We start from the raw sequence: 12631 nt of genomic DNA, 5'->3' as shown, positions 1-12631 counted from the left end.
TGAATCCAGGTAGACTGACAAAGTGCAGCACTTCCAATCCATATGTCTTCATAGAAAGCTGTCTAAAATGCTGCATAACATCTAAAAGGAGCAGGACATCACATTCCAAATAGATCAATGTATAATCCTTCAATGACTTGCAATCAAAATGGTCATATGTTTCCCGAGCGAAAGCATAGTCATCTTCGCTGATGTGTGTTCCATTCAAATCGTCATAAAAACCATCCATGGCCGGTAGGCATTCTTCATTGTAGACTTGAAAGCTTTTGATCCAGGAATATGGGTACACACCTTTCCTAGTTAAACGGGCAAAGTCATTACCATACACTTGCTGTAGACACTTAAATGCCTCAATTCCTTCCGACACCTTCAAACTATCCACCAAACAAGAAAGGGAACTATTTAAAAATTGCGTGGTGTCCCTGAATATGAGATTGCCATATTCAAAATTGCGAATCTTCTCCGAGCTCGTCGCGATGAGCCTGGGCGGGCATTTCCACTTCAAAGCATGGAAGCAATGTAACAAGGAGCTGATGTCGTACTGAAGGTTTTGGATGAGCACGGGAATTTTGCCATGATTGCTGCAACTGATGTTACATTCGTTACAAATGGTAGCCAAAAAGTTGCTGACACTGCTTTCACGACTGTGATCGTGATGACGAACCTCTTTCCTGGCAACACTAAATAACACACCACAATACTCACAGTGTGTTGCAATGACATGTTTACGAGTTTCTTCCTCTGTGAGTTTAATGGGGGCAGGGCAACGACTGATATCGACCACCTTGTTATGAAAACGTAACAGGCAGTCGACGCACCTGGAAGCGGCATCGGGGCCTAAATATTTTTCATTTGCGAGTATTTTCGAATCATATGTTCTGATTAGAATGCAGCAGAAGGAACTCATAACATGCTTCTGCACGGCACTTTTCACATTCGTATTAGGGTCGAGGACAGACTCTGTATCGAGTCCAATAATATATGGAAATGCAAACATGTGACAAAACTTGTTAAATTTTAGAACATTCTTACCTGGCTCAGGGAATTCCATCAAAAGCTCCTCAAAATTCCTGCACACTCTCCTATGTGACACTAGGTTTTCCTGTGTTGCAAACCCCCTCGTACACATTTCACAAAAAAATCTACTTTTCTTACCATTCAATGTATTAAAATTCCTTATCCCAAAAAAGTGATTATCAAATTCCAATAATTGTACTTTATCGTCAAATGCGAGACGCGGAACACGCGAAGTGTGGATACTCCCATCCTGATATGAGTACACATACACTTCAATTTGATTCCGTTCTTCAAATTCTGCAATCTCCGAATACGATACCGGACCGTCGGGCCACCATCTGACTCGTGCCAATGGATTCGAATCGAGATCCACAAGATACTTACGATATGTTTTCCAATCATTTCCATGTGTTTTTTGAGGATGCAATAGCGCTAAAGTATTGCATTTGAAACACTCATTGTTGGGGCATTATACATTTGTGAGTGTTTTCTTTCTTTTTTTCAATTCGGCAGGAATTACTGTGTCACAGCCAATCTTCTTTTTTTCAATCGCGCTTATGTTCAATTCGATTTCGGATACGTCTCGTGAGACGTAACCACTACCTTCACCCTGATAATTTTCCAGGTTGCGCGCTAACTCGCTAATCATTTCATTTAGCGCAACCATTATATCCGCGAGACTATGAATTTCTCGCGACACGGCACTTAGAAAAGCAAAATGGCTACTCATCGAATCGCCAACTTGCTTTACCATCAATACTTTCACGCGCATATAAAATTTAAAAGGTATGGGATGTTGTTGTAATATGGAAACTATATCGTGCTGGTAATGTACCAGGTATTCGAACGGATCCTCGACAAAGTCATCATACGGTGACGCGAACAGGACGTAACGTCCAAGGTACCCTTCAAAGGCTGCAGCGGTTTCAAAGAACGGAAAGTATGGTACGCTAACACCAGGATGAGCCACCGAAACATGTTCCGCGAGATTGTTCACAACAGGCTCTGAGCTACCAGGATTTTGCACGGCATCTGCCGGCGTATTATCATCAAAAACTCCATCCATCAAAACCTGATCAAATTCTAATCCCCACTCTTCATCAAACAAAGCAGGATCTAAATTTGGAACATTAGCATCCTCCTCCATACGACGAATTACCTCCTCAACGCAATCATACCCACAGATTCCACAGCGAGGCACTAGAAACAGACATTCCATAAATTAAAATAAGAACAATAAGCAAGAAGCAGACTTACTTTTCAAAGATCTCGGCAGCACACCAAAACAATTTTTTTGGCAAAGGAAACAAGCACTGCAACCAGGGCAACAGAACTTGGTGGAAAAAACAACCCGCCAGCCACTATTTTATAGTAAATGTGGGCGGAACCGAAAATTGCATACAGAAAATCGTTAACCAATGGCATACTAAGAAAACCAATAGACATCCTTTCCATCTCATTCTCTCCCAAATCAACGATGGAAACAGACGAGTGCTATTCACTCTCCCTGGAGGACTGTGAGTTTTTTACAGCTTTTCTCCTCTCTTTCCACTAACTTAAGGAGATTTTTGTTTTAGATTATGAGTGTCTTCTGACAGGCGACTTGCCCATTGTGCAAACATTGAAGACACCACCCAGAAGTTTCTTTATACTAAGTGGTGATCATCTGAGACAATGTCGCTGCGGGGGATTGATTTCATCGAAATCGTCAGACTGGCTAGATCCTAACATCAGACCATATCTCGGATGTCATCCCAACTCGGATTGAGTATGAACTCGGCTGAGAGATTTCACTTGGCTATACAATGGATGATGTATAAGGACATGATGAAATTAAACTCGTACTTGAATTGCAACGGACCTGAGAGTGACTTCACACTCATCTTGCGATGTTTACCCTATGAACTCAAAACAAGACGTGGACAACTAAGGAAGAGACTACAAAAGTTTGTCGCTGTGAAATGTGACTTGTTAAGACGATACCGTGATGGTGAACAGATTTCACCGGCCATTATCAATGCCGGTTTGAGAAGACCGATCCTTCGGAATTATTACATTCAGCATTCGCACTACATCGTCCAACGAAAAGAAGACGGATCTCGCAAGATAGTGAGTCTGGAGGATTATCTTCAAGGTGCTTGTACATTGAATAAATGAGAGAATTTTTCTTAAATGAGGTATTCCTCTTCAGTCATTTTTATTACCTTGAGATCGTTGTGTACAAGGTTATTGTCAAATAATGACATAATGCTTTTGAGTGAATAATTCTTACAAAGACGGGAAGCAAATACGGAAACAAATAGGCCACAGTGGGAGCTGTAGAGACTCTGTATACACTTGTCACAATATTCGTCAACAGGTAGATCTAGCAGTTCCTCTTCAATTGGTGGTAGACCAAAGCTGTCCACATAGATGAATCTATCATTTCGATCCATCATGTACAACAACCAATGCTCTCCCGGGCCGTCATGTGGATGCGTATTAATGACAATGAAACCTTCTTCTTGAAGTGGCGAAACTCTGTCGACAGCGTAGGTTCCTCGATACATTCTCACAGTTTGAGGGTTCATTGAAGACAATAATTCAAGATCTAGAACGTCCATGATTTAATCCAAATGAACTGCAAGGTCAGCATTGACTGTCAATATCTTGGGGCTCTCACTCATAAGTATAATCGACACAGCGTGAGGCAATGGTTTTGCAAATTTAAGTTCAATTCTACAATTTCCCTTACGTATCGGATTAAAGTAGCCGCCAACGGACTCGTCTGCACTGAGGTTCCAATGCAATATGAATGAATTAGTTTTATAATTCTGATAACGCAACTCGACGCTTCTATCATTCAGTTGAGACAGGAAATCATAATAGCTTCCTCTGCATAGGTCATTGTCCCAGTCGTATGAGAGTTGTTTTCGATGTCCATCAATTGTTAGTGTTACTGAACTCACGTTGAAATGTTCAAAATTGAAAGGACTCAGTTTGAAGTCACCCTGATAGGCGTCGGTCCGTGTCATAACCATTGAGATCCGATCTGGAATGCGATCGGTGTATAGATTGTCGAAAATACCATCCACTGACCCAGCAGTTATTGTCTTAATTTTGCTTTCTAAACCTCGCATAGTATAACACGCTGGATGTTTCTTCAGTATAGACTGGTGAGAGAGGAAAGTTGAGTTACTGACTTTGACTTTACGTAATGACAGTACTGCATTGTGTATCTTGATTTGATGTTGATGAGTTTCTCCTGGACCAGTCAATAAGCGATGCATGTCGCTGGCGTGCACGGCAGACACCCTAACATCCAATCCCGGTAATAATAGCTTAATTTGATCTGTCAAATCCGTATTAACACGCATGACAACTTCAAATAGTTTGCCACCACTTGTTCTAGAAATGAGTGCTTTAGCAACATTCAAATTTGGATCGTTTGCGGCATGTTCACCTGAATCATAAATATACATTCCGCAATCATCTACCGTTTTCTGAAGATGCGTGTTGGTGTGGAGCAAAGTATCAAGCATACATCGGTAGGAATTCAAACAATGTGATGATACCAATCGCTGATTGATATACACATTAATATACTTAAACATTGCAGCTCCCAAGTTATTCACGGGGAATACAACATCGTTGACTACACCATCTGCCGTTCTTGTATACGGATCACTCCCATCGCTTCTCAATATCTGCATAGTTAGTTTAATGTACATACTAGAAACATCGAGATAGAGATCGGATAAGTTGCTTATATTCCATTCAATCGTAGATTCACCGTCTGTAATTGTTGATACAGGGTAGAATAATTGATTCTCGCATGATTCTATAGAAATTTGAGTGGGTGGGATTTGAAAAAGCTCACACTCCCCCTTCAAAACCAATTCGGACTGGGCGTGGACTACGTTGACCAGTGACATGTTTGCGACTGAATATAATTGTCACCCTCTCCCATGTTTTATTTTTTAGGATTGTTTACCTGTAGCCCCTTTTTCCCACCCCTCCACTTCTTTCAAGTTGGAAGACAGTGTGTCGCTTCTAAGAAGAAATGAATCGTTTCGCAGCTCTTTCTAAGCATCTTCCCATGACGTATGGTAACGAGTACAAAATCCGATCCCGTGTCGAGACCTCCGGCGTCGTTTCGCGACTCTTCCTCAGCAGATTTTTATCGCATCTTCCCACAACCTATGGTAATGAGTACGAAATGCGATCCCGTGTCGAGACCGCCGATACGCACCACTTCTAACGGTTTCCTTTCAAATTGGACAACTCTGTGTCGATGCGCCGGTTCTAACGGCTTTTTTTTACTTACCCCCACCACAATCCGTTATCGTCGCGACCTCCCATGTCGACGCGCCGGTTCTAATGGCTTTTTTAAGTGGACAGTCGCACTTATCCCCACCACAATCTTGCCTTATTTCCCACATTTTTACTATCCAGTCAGACAAACGGACGCCAGCGTTGACGAAAATATTTATTCCTCACTCCAATTGGGTTGCTTGTCAAAGACGTCTTTTCTTCTTCTTTTCCTACGTCTGCCACCGCCGCCAGCAAAATCTTTTAACACTTGCGACTTAAGCTCGGATGCACTGTTTCTAATGGCTTCTTTCAGATGTTGACCGTCTGATAGTTTTCGTGCCAGGTTTTTTGCTGCATTCATTGCGGTCTTAGTAACGTATGGACGTGCTCGTCGCAGGAGTGGTAATGCAAACTTGCGCAATGATTTAAAGAATCCACTGCCCCTCTGGAACATCGGACCTGAGTACGGCGTAATATTGCCCAGTCCGTGACCGTAGTGGATTTCTGGGATTTCTTTAAGATACATGTCTAAAATGTAGAGCTAGAGCTGTTTTGCCCGGTCCTTTGAAGTGGAGAGGTCGACCAGAGTCGTCACACAACTTAATTGAAATGAAATTTATTTCATTATGCAATAGCTTAAAATATTGTGTGTTTTGGAAAGCATAATGAATGATACTCTCTTCCTTTGCAGAGTATGGAACTAATTTTAATATGGGAAACTTCTTTGCACCCAAGTGCGATGATTCGATGATATCGCAATAAACTATAAAATGATGGAATAATGGTGTAAGTCTGAGGTGTGTGTTTCCAATTGTACCGTTCGCAAAAGTTCTAAGTGGTGCAAAACCTAGCATATTAGAGAGGTATTCTGATAGATGAATAGTAACACCTTCAATTGGGTTGATAGTGCAGAGCTTTCTCTCGTTACTATATGTGAGTAGAGCTTTGCCTTCTAATTGATTGTTGATTGTATGTAGCAGTAATTTCGGAGTTTCATAATGATCCGGTGGAATAGTTATTCTTTTTGTAACAAGTACTTCTTTCTCTATAATCAAGTCATAAGTGCGTTCAAATGGATCTCCATAGTAGTAGGCTGTATCATCTTTTATATTAAAATTATTTAATCTGAGGAGATTCTTGAGCTGTTCTGGAATAACAAAGAGACTGTGTAATGGCTGTGTCAATCTATAACTATTCTCCCGGAATGTTACATTTGCTTCGATTTTGTGTGTTTTAAAAAAGCGATCTAATGTTGTCTTGATAGAACAACCTGGAATGAATGCGATCAAGCCATTTGAAGTAAGAATAGAAATTTCTTCTAGTATGCATAGCTGCGAAGCGAATTCCTCTCGAAGGAATGTGTCCTGACGAGGCACCTTAGAACCTATCACAATATTGCCTTGAATGGTTGACACTCCAATAGTCTCTTGCAAGTTGTCATCTATCAATTTAATTGATCGAACAGAATGTGGTAAACGGAATACATATCTCCCTTCAATATAATTGATAGAACTGTTCAAGTCTTTGAAAAGCTCTAGAAGGGCCATTTCGATAGTTTTTTTAACGATAATAGTCTTGCGAACCTCTGCAAATTCTTTGTAATCAACCTGCATGACGCCATCATCACTCCGCGGTATATTGTAGAATAGATTACAGATCGATAGTTCTTGTAATCCAACTTCATACTTTCCACTCAGTTGTAGGGGTGCATTCAAAGCAATTGTAAAGTTGTCCAGTGTATTTGTTGGATATAATTCGGTACAATCATTGGACAGGAGGTACATATAAAACTCAGAGCCTGGCAACATCGTGCACTGGAACCCACGAATTAAATGAATCGTCATAACCAGCCCACTTCACTTTATAATGAGTGACTCCATCAATTTTCTTACTGGATATAATTTTTTCAATTGGATATGGGTCATCAGGCTCTTTAATAACGCGTTGCAATTCGTTTGCATAATATGTGCCCTCTTCTTCTACACCATCTGGGCCTGCAATGTAAAAGACAGGGGGATCTGTTTTCTTATACCTCGAAATTGTATAGATAACGTGAGACCAGTGTCCTGTGTACCCCTTGTCAAATATTGATCGATTCAATAGAACACGAACTTGCTGGCCAATTTCGAGTGGTATTGTGATGTCATCATCTTTTTTACTGTTTAGTCTATTGAAGAGTTCAACTTCGTTGCTTTCATTCACTTCATTCGGTGCCATTTTAATAGTTCTATGGTAAGAATTGTTATAATCTTCTATAATCTTTGGAAGAATTTTAAGGTACTTGTGATGTCCTTTACTGCGGAAATAACGGAATAGGCGGCCTTTAATAGTTCGAATGGCGCGTTCAGCTAGACAAGATTTAAGTCCAGTCCTAGTAGCATATATTGAGATGCCGTGACGCCTACACCAAGCCTGTACATGTTTGTTGAAGAACTCAGACCCCTGATCTACATGGATTAGCCGGGGGGTTTTCCCTGTCTGTCGATATATCTTCATAAATCCTTTCTTCACATCTTCACCTCGCTTGGTCTTGAGAGGTGTGGCCATGACTTGCCTCGACAAACAGTCTATCACAAGCAGTATGTATGAGAATCCTTTATTGTATTTCTTGTATTGGATGAATGAAATGAGGTCTGCTTGATGTAGATCATTCAGGTGGAGTGAGATGACTTTCCTTCTCTTAAATCTTCGTCTTGCATCTTTGTGGAGAGTATAGACGTCATCGCGTTGTAATTCTTGTAGTGCTTCTTTCCTTGTGATTTTCCGTGCCTTTTGATATCGTTTGACCCCTCCGAGCCCGCCGTCAGGTGATCTGTAGCTCATTCTTCTGAGAAATATTCTTCATCCGAAGATGAAATCAACTTTGTTCTTTGTGGCGGCTTGTAGGTCTCCCACAATATTTTCTTCTTTGATTTTCTTTTCTGTCTGATCTTGTGTGATGGTAGAAGTTTTGACACCTTTAGAAACCAAGCGGGCCTCACTCGTTTATGACCGGATAGGTACAAGACCAATTCCATTATACTAGAGCCCTGAATGGTTTTGTTGTTATGAAAGATTTCTCCTTTTTCATTCCATGACAAACTCCTCGGTATCGCTGACACTATGCGCCTAACTTTTTTAATATTTATATTATCTGGTAGAGCGTCATAATAGAACTTTCTGCTAATACTTTCCTCCATTTGTAATGGTTTTATTATTGGCGGATCTGATTCTATTGTCGGTTTCAATTGATTTTTTATAGTGTAGTACATAGCTGTTAGCATACGCTTTACCTTTACATCTTCACTTTCATTAGATTCCAAAATAGTGTCCACTGGATTTAATACCTCGATTTTTGTTGCCATTTTCAAACACCAGCTACCTTAGCTATAGCCCGCCCTGCTACACCACCTAATATACTAGTCAAGCCTGTCAGTAATAGTGGGAGTAATGGGACCAAACCTCCTCGTTGTCGATATAAAAACTTTTGTAGCTTCTTTGGTGATTTGTGCAATGTTTTATATGCGATGTATCGAATTGTAGCTTTATATTTCTTTAAATCTTTGTATAGTTTCGGTGAAAGTTTAACATTACCATTCAATATATTCTTGCAAACTTCGGAAAGAGCTTCAATGCTGTGCGGAGGAGCCTCCTTCAATATGTTTTCCCGCTCTTTTGGAGTGCAGGTTGCAAGCACTTTAAGGAAAGTTAAATGGTGACGTAGACTTTTCATTTTGGTATGAAAACAAATTGTGGCTCGAGCTTGGTTATACTTGTTCGCAATCTTTTATCAGACTGGGTGTAGGTCACTGGGGTGTAGGTCAATCACTAGAAAACCAAATGGTTTCTCTGTTGCTTGTTCGAATGCATTCAGAAAGTATGGCAACCGTGATTTCCCGAAGATTTGTCGTCCTAGAAGTTCGAGTTGCGTACGAGATCTTAAATTATTGAATAATATTATATATGTGCTGTTGTGCGATAGAGTGCGGTAGTTTACATCGTTATGGAATAAGTATTGGCAAAGAAAAATAATTGATGCATTCTTGTGATGGGACGCTCTTGTATAGAGGTGAACCATATCTTGCATAACATTCTTTTCAGTCATGAGATCGTCAACTATAATCAGTGTTGGTATGTTCTCATCCCATGATGTTGGTAATTCTTTACTAAATGTAATTTTAGTGAATTGATTTTGCCAGCTAGCGTCATATTTACTAACATAAAATATTTGTTCTGGGACTACACTGAATACTGATAGATTTCTAAGGATGTGACGAACTAAGTAAGTTTTTCCTGACATGGAAGGTCCGCATATAATAATTCGTGCAGGATGGATGAAAGAAAACGGTCTTACGTCGGACATTGTGTCGCAGAGGTAGAAGTGAAACTGATAATAAGGTGTATTGATAACTAGATTTATTACCATCCACTGTCGATTTGATCAAATTGACTTTTCGCAGACTCTCGTTTGATCCTGAGGAGACGTTCGTGAGACAAAACGCGTCTGATAGCTTCAGCTTTTGCTTCATGAATTTCTTGTTTCAGACGCCATTTCCTGTCTTCGGTAGACTCAACTTCCTCCTCTTCACATTTCTTTCCGAAACAGCGACGAAAGAGCTTCCACATAATTATTTTGGGAGAGAGCTCCTGGTCTGGGGAACGAATGGGAGAATGAGGAGGTGGGCTCGCTCGAACGGTAATAAATGGGAAAGAGTGGAGAGGAGGTTGTATGATAATGAGGATGCGCGCGTTTAAAAGTTTCTTCCTCACTTGACTGACACATATTCCAAAAAATGTCCAACGAAAACGGTAAGTTTTTTGATCCGCAACGTAGTTCTTTTCTTTTTTTTATTTTTCTCATGGATATTGTCTTTTTTCAGAACTCAGATCGAGTCCTATATACTTTGAAAATGGTAATGAATTATACAGAATATGAAAAAGATGTTTAAATTTGATTTCTTGTTTCAGCTCCAGAGTCGCCGCCGCCGATATGTATGTATTATTGTGTCGCGTATATTGTTGTTGTTGTTGTTGTTGTTGTGTGTGTGTGTGTGTGTGTTATTAATTGATAATATCTTTTCAGCATACACACCAGTATCGGATCAAAGCAGTAAGTTTTTGATTTGCAATGTAGTTCTTTTTTTTTTCTCATGGCTGTTGTCTGTTTTTCAGTATTTAGCTCTAGTCCAACATTTTTTCCAAATGGTAAGGAATTATAAAGAATATGAAAAAGATGTTTAAATTTGATTTCTTGTTTCAGCTCCAGAGTCGCCGCCGCCGATATGTATGTATTATTGTGTCGTGTATATAGTTGTTGTGTTTGTTGTTGTTGTTGTGTGTGTGTGTGTGTTATTAATTGATAATATCTTTTCAGCTTACACGCCAGTACTAAGACCAGCGCCTGAATGTAAGTAAAAGTTATAGCATAATTAAAATAATAAATGATGTTCACTTACAGATTACTGGGGTCTGCCACCACAGCATTGTATGTATTATTGAAATATAAGTGTGGTTTCGCATAATAACAAAATCTACTTTTCAGGTCAGTGCTGTGTCCAACGTGAGTTATCGTGTGGTAAGCAAATGTGACGACGTTAATTTTGTGTTTTCTTTCAGGGGCGGAAACAAAAGAGTTTTTAAAAAATGTAATTGTTAATACACTAATGGAAATATTTAGAGAGCAATAAATGTATGTATTCTTTATTATGTGTATTGTGTTTCTTCTGTTACAGGTCGTGAAGGTTTTTCGGCTGGGTTTTTCTCCTTCACCTGATTGGCATCACAATTGGCACAATTCCCAGCACAATTGGCTTTAATAAATATGACAACTTGATTGGCATTACAATTGGCATTAATAAATATATTTTTCACTCGTACTTTTTGTGTATGACCCTTCTTTGCATGTCTCTGCATGTTATAAGCGCGCGGACAAGCCTCCGCAAACGCGCCGCACGGGGAAAAATACGCGAGTGAAGTCGGCCCAGACGCGACGGTGGCGCTGCCCTGGCGGCAATGTCGTCAAATGGACAAGACCTATTACTACTGACTGGGTTTCCAACCTCCTTTCGTCTGACTGACAAAGATTGCGCTGAAAAATTCATCGTGCGCTATTCTGTGCGACCTCCGTAGAGCATGATGTTCGGCTATTTTTTCCAATGGGATAGCACCTGAATACCCCTGTCAATTATCATTAAATTGACTAAATTGGACACGCTCTTCACATTGGTGGGGTAAAAAAGTGACCTTTACTAGGCAAATTTCCGACTTGAGCTCGCAAAAATTTACATAATTAAACTTACGTTGCTCGACATTCACAGGAGGAGGTGGCAAAAACCCAGTAAGAACAAACGCTATTGACCGCAGGACTCTAGGTGGTGTAGTTTTTTTATTATAATTCAATAACACGTTTTCTGGGACACCCTGTATACAGCCACCCTTGTGACGATTTTGTGGCGGAGTCGCACTGCTTCCTTTAACATCTTGCTTGTACACCGAGCTATTCGGGATATATGTGACAGGGAACGCTAAGTAGGTTTAATTTGCGAGTAAAATCGCGGTAAAATCTCTCGGGGCGACGTCTGGTGGGAAATAATCCGTAAGCTGTCAAGCAACGGTGTCATATGTGCAGACTATCTTGTGCTGCTCATGATGACTGCGTAGTCGACTTCGTTTGTTTTAGACTCAGTGTTGCGCGGATCCAACGTAGTTTTTGTGCTGTAGTTAACGACCGACACGCAGTTGGTGGTGACTGCGACACAGTGTTGTCTGACGTCTTCAATTTAAATTTTCTAAAAAAATTATAACCGCAGTTAGGACGAAAATTGGGACGTTAGAGTAAGGAGCGCTCACGATATCGAACAGATAAGTTTTCTTATATTAAAAGCTTTATGCTGCTTTACAATGTTTCAAAGCAATAGCTCGGAACCCAAGTAATGGTAAATAGACGCTGTCACGTAGTTTCTTGGTTATTTATTTGCCTATAGGCCTACAGGGTGCTGCAAAATCCATCAGCCAAATAGAGTGACTACAAACAACACCGAAGACACTCAATAGGTTACGCAAAACAGTTACACTCAACAACAATTGCAAACGATGTTCGGGACAGACACCTGAGCCCGCCAGAGTGTACCCGCATAGACTCTTGGGTTGCTCTGGATGACTTTTGCGTCAAGTGGATTCACGTGGTCGAGTATGGGCCTACATATTCAGAAAGGCTTCCATCGAAAAGATATTATTGCACCTACTGATCGATAGTGGCGAAAATGACCGTTTATGGTGAAGAGGACAGTAACAAAGACAGCTTTAAACAGTATTACTATACTATTACTATAACACATCTCGA

The 12631-nt window shown here is 40.3% G+C and overlaps 1 long non-coding RNA gene across 1 annotated transcript; it reads left to right on the top strand.

Annotated features, from left to right (window-relative positions):
- The first annotated feature begins 10747 nt into the window (after positions 1-10747).
- LOC135374401 (uncharacterized) lies at positions 10748-11085 on the top strand. Its single transcript, XR_010416885.1, has 3 exons — positions 10748-10774; positions 10832-10849; positions 10906-11085. It is a non-coding gene; the product is annotated as an uncharacterized LOC135374401 (long non-coding RNA).
- Positions 11086-12631: the final 1546 nt, after the last annotated feature.

This window comes from Ornithodoros turicata, unplaced genomic scaffold (assembly GCF_037126465.1).
Source record: "Ornithodoros turicata isolate Travis unplaced genomic scaffold, ASM3712646v1 Chromosome56, whole genome shotgun sequence".
NCBI lineage: Eukaryota > Metazoa > Arthropoda > Arachnida > Ixodida > Argasidae > Ornithodoros > Ornithodoros turicata.
This window is presented reverse-complemented; position numbering and strand designations above follow the sequence as displayed.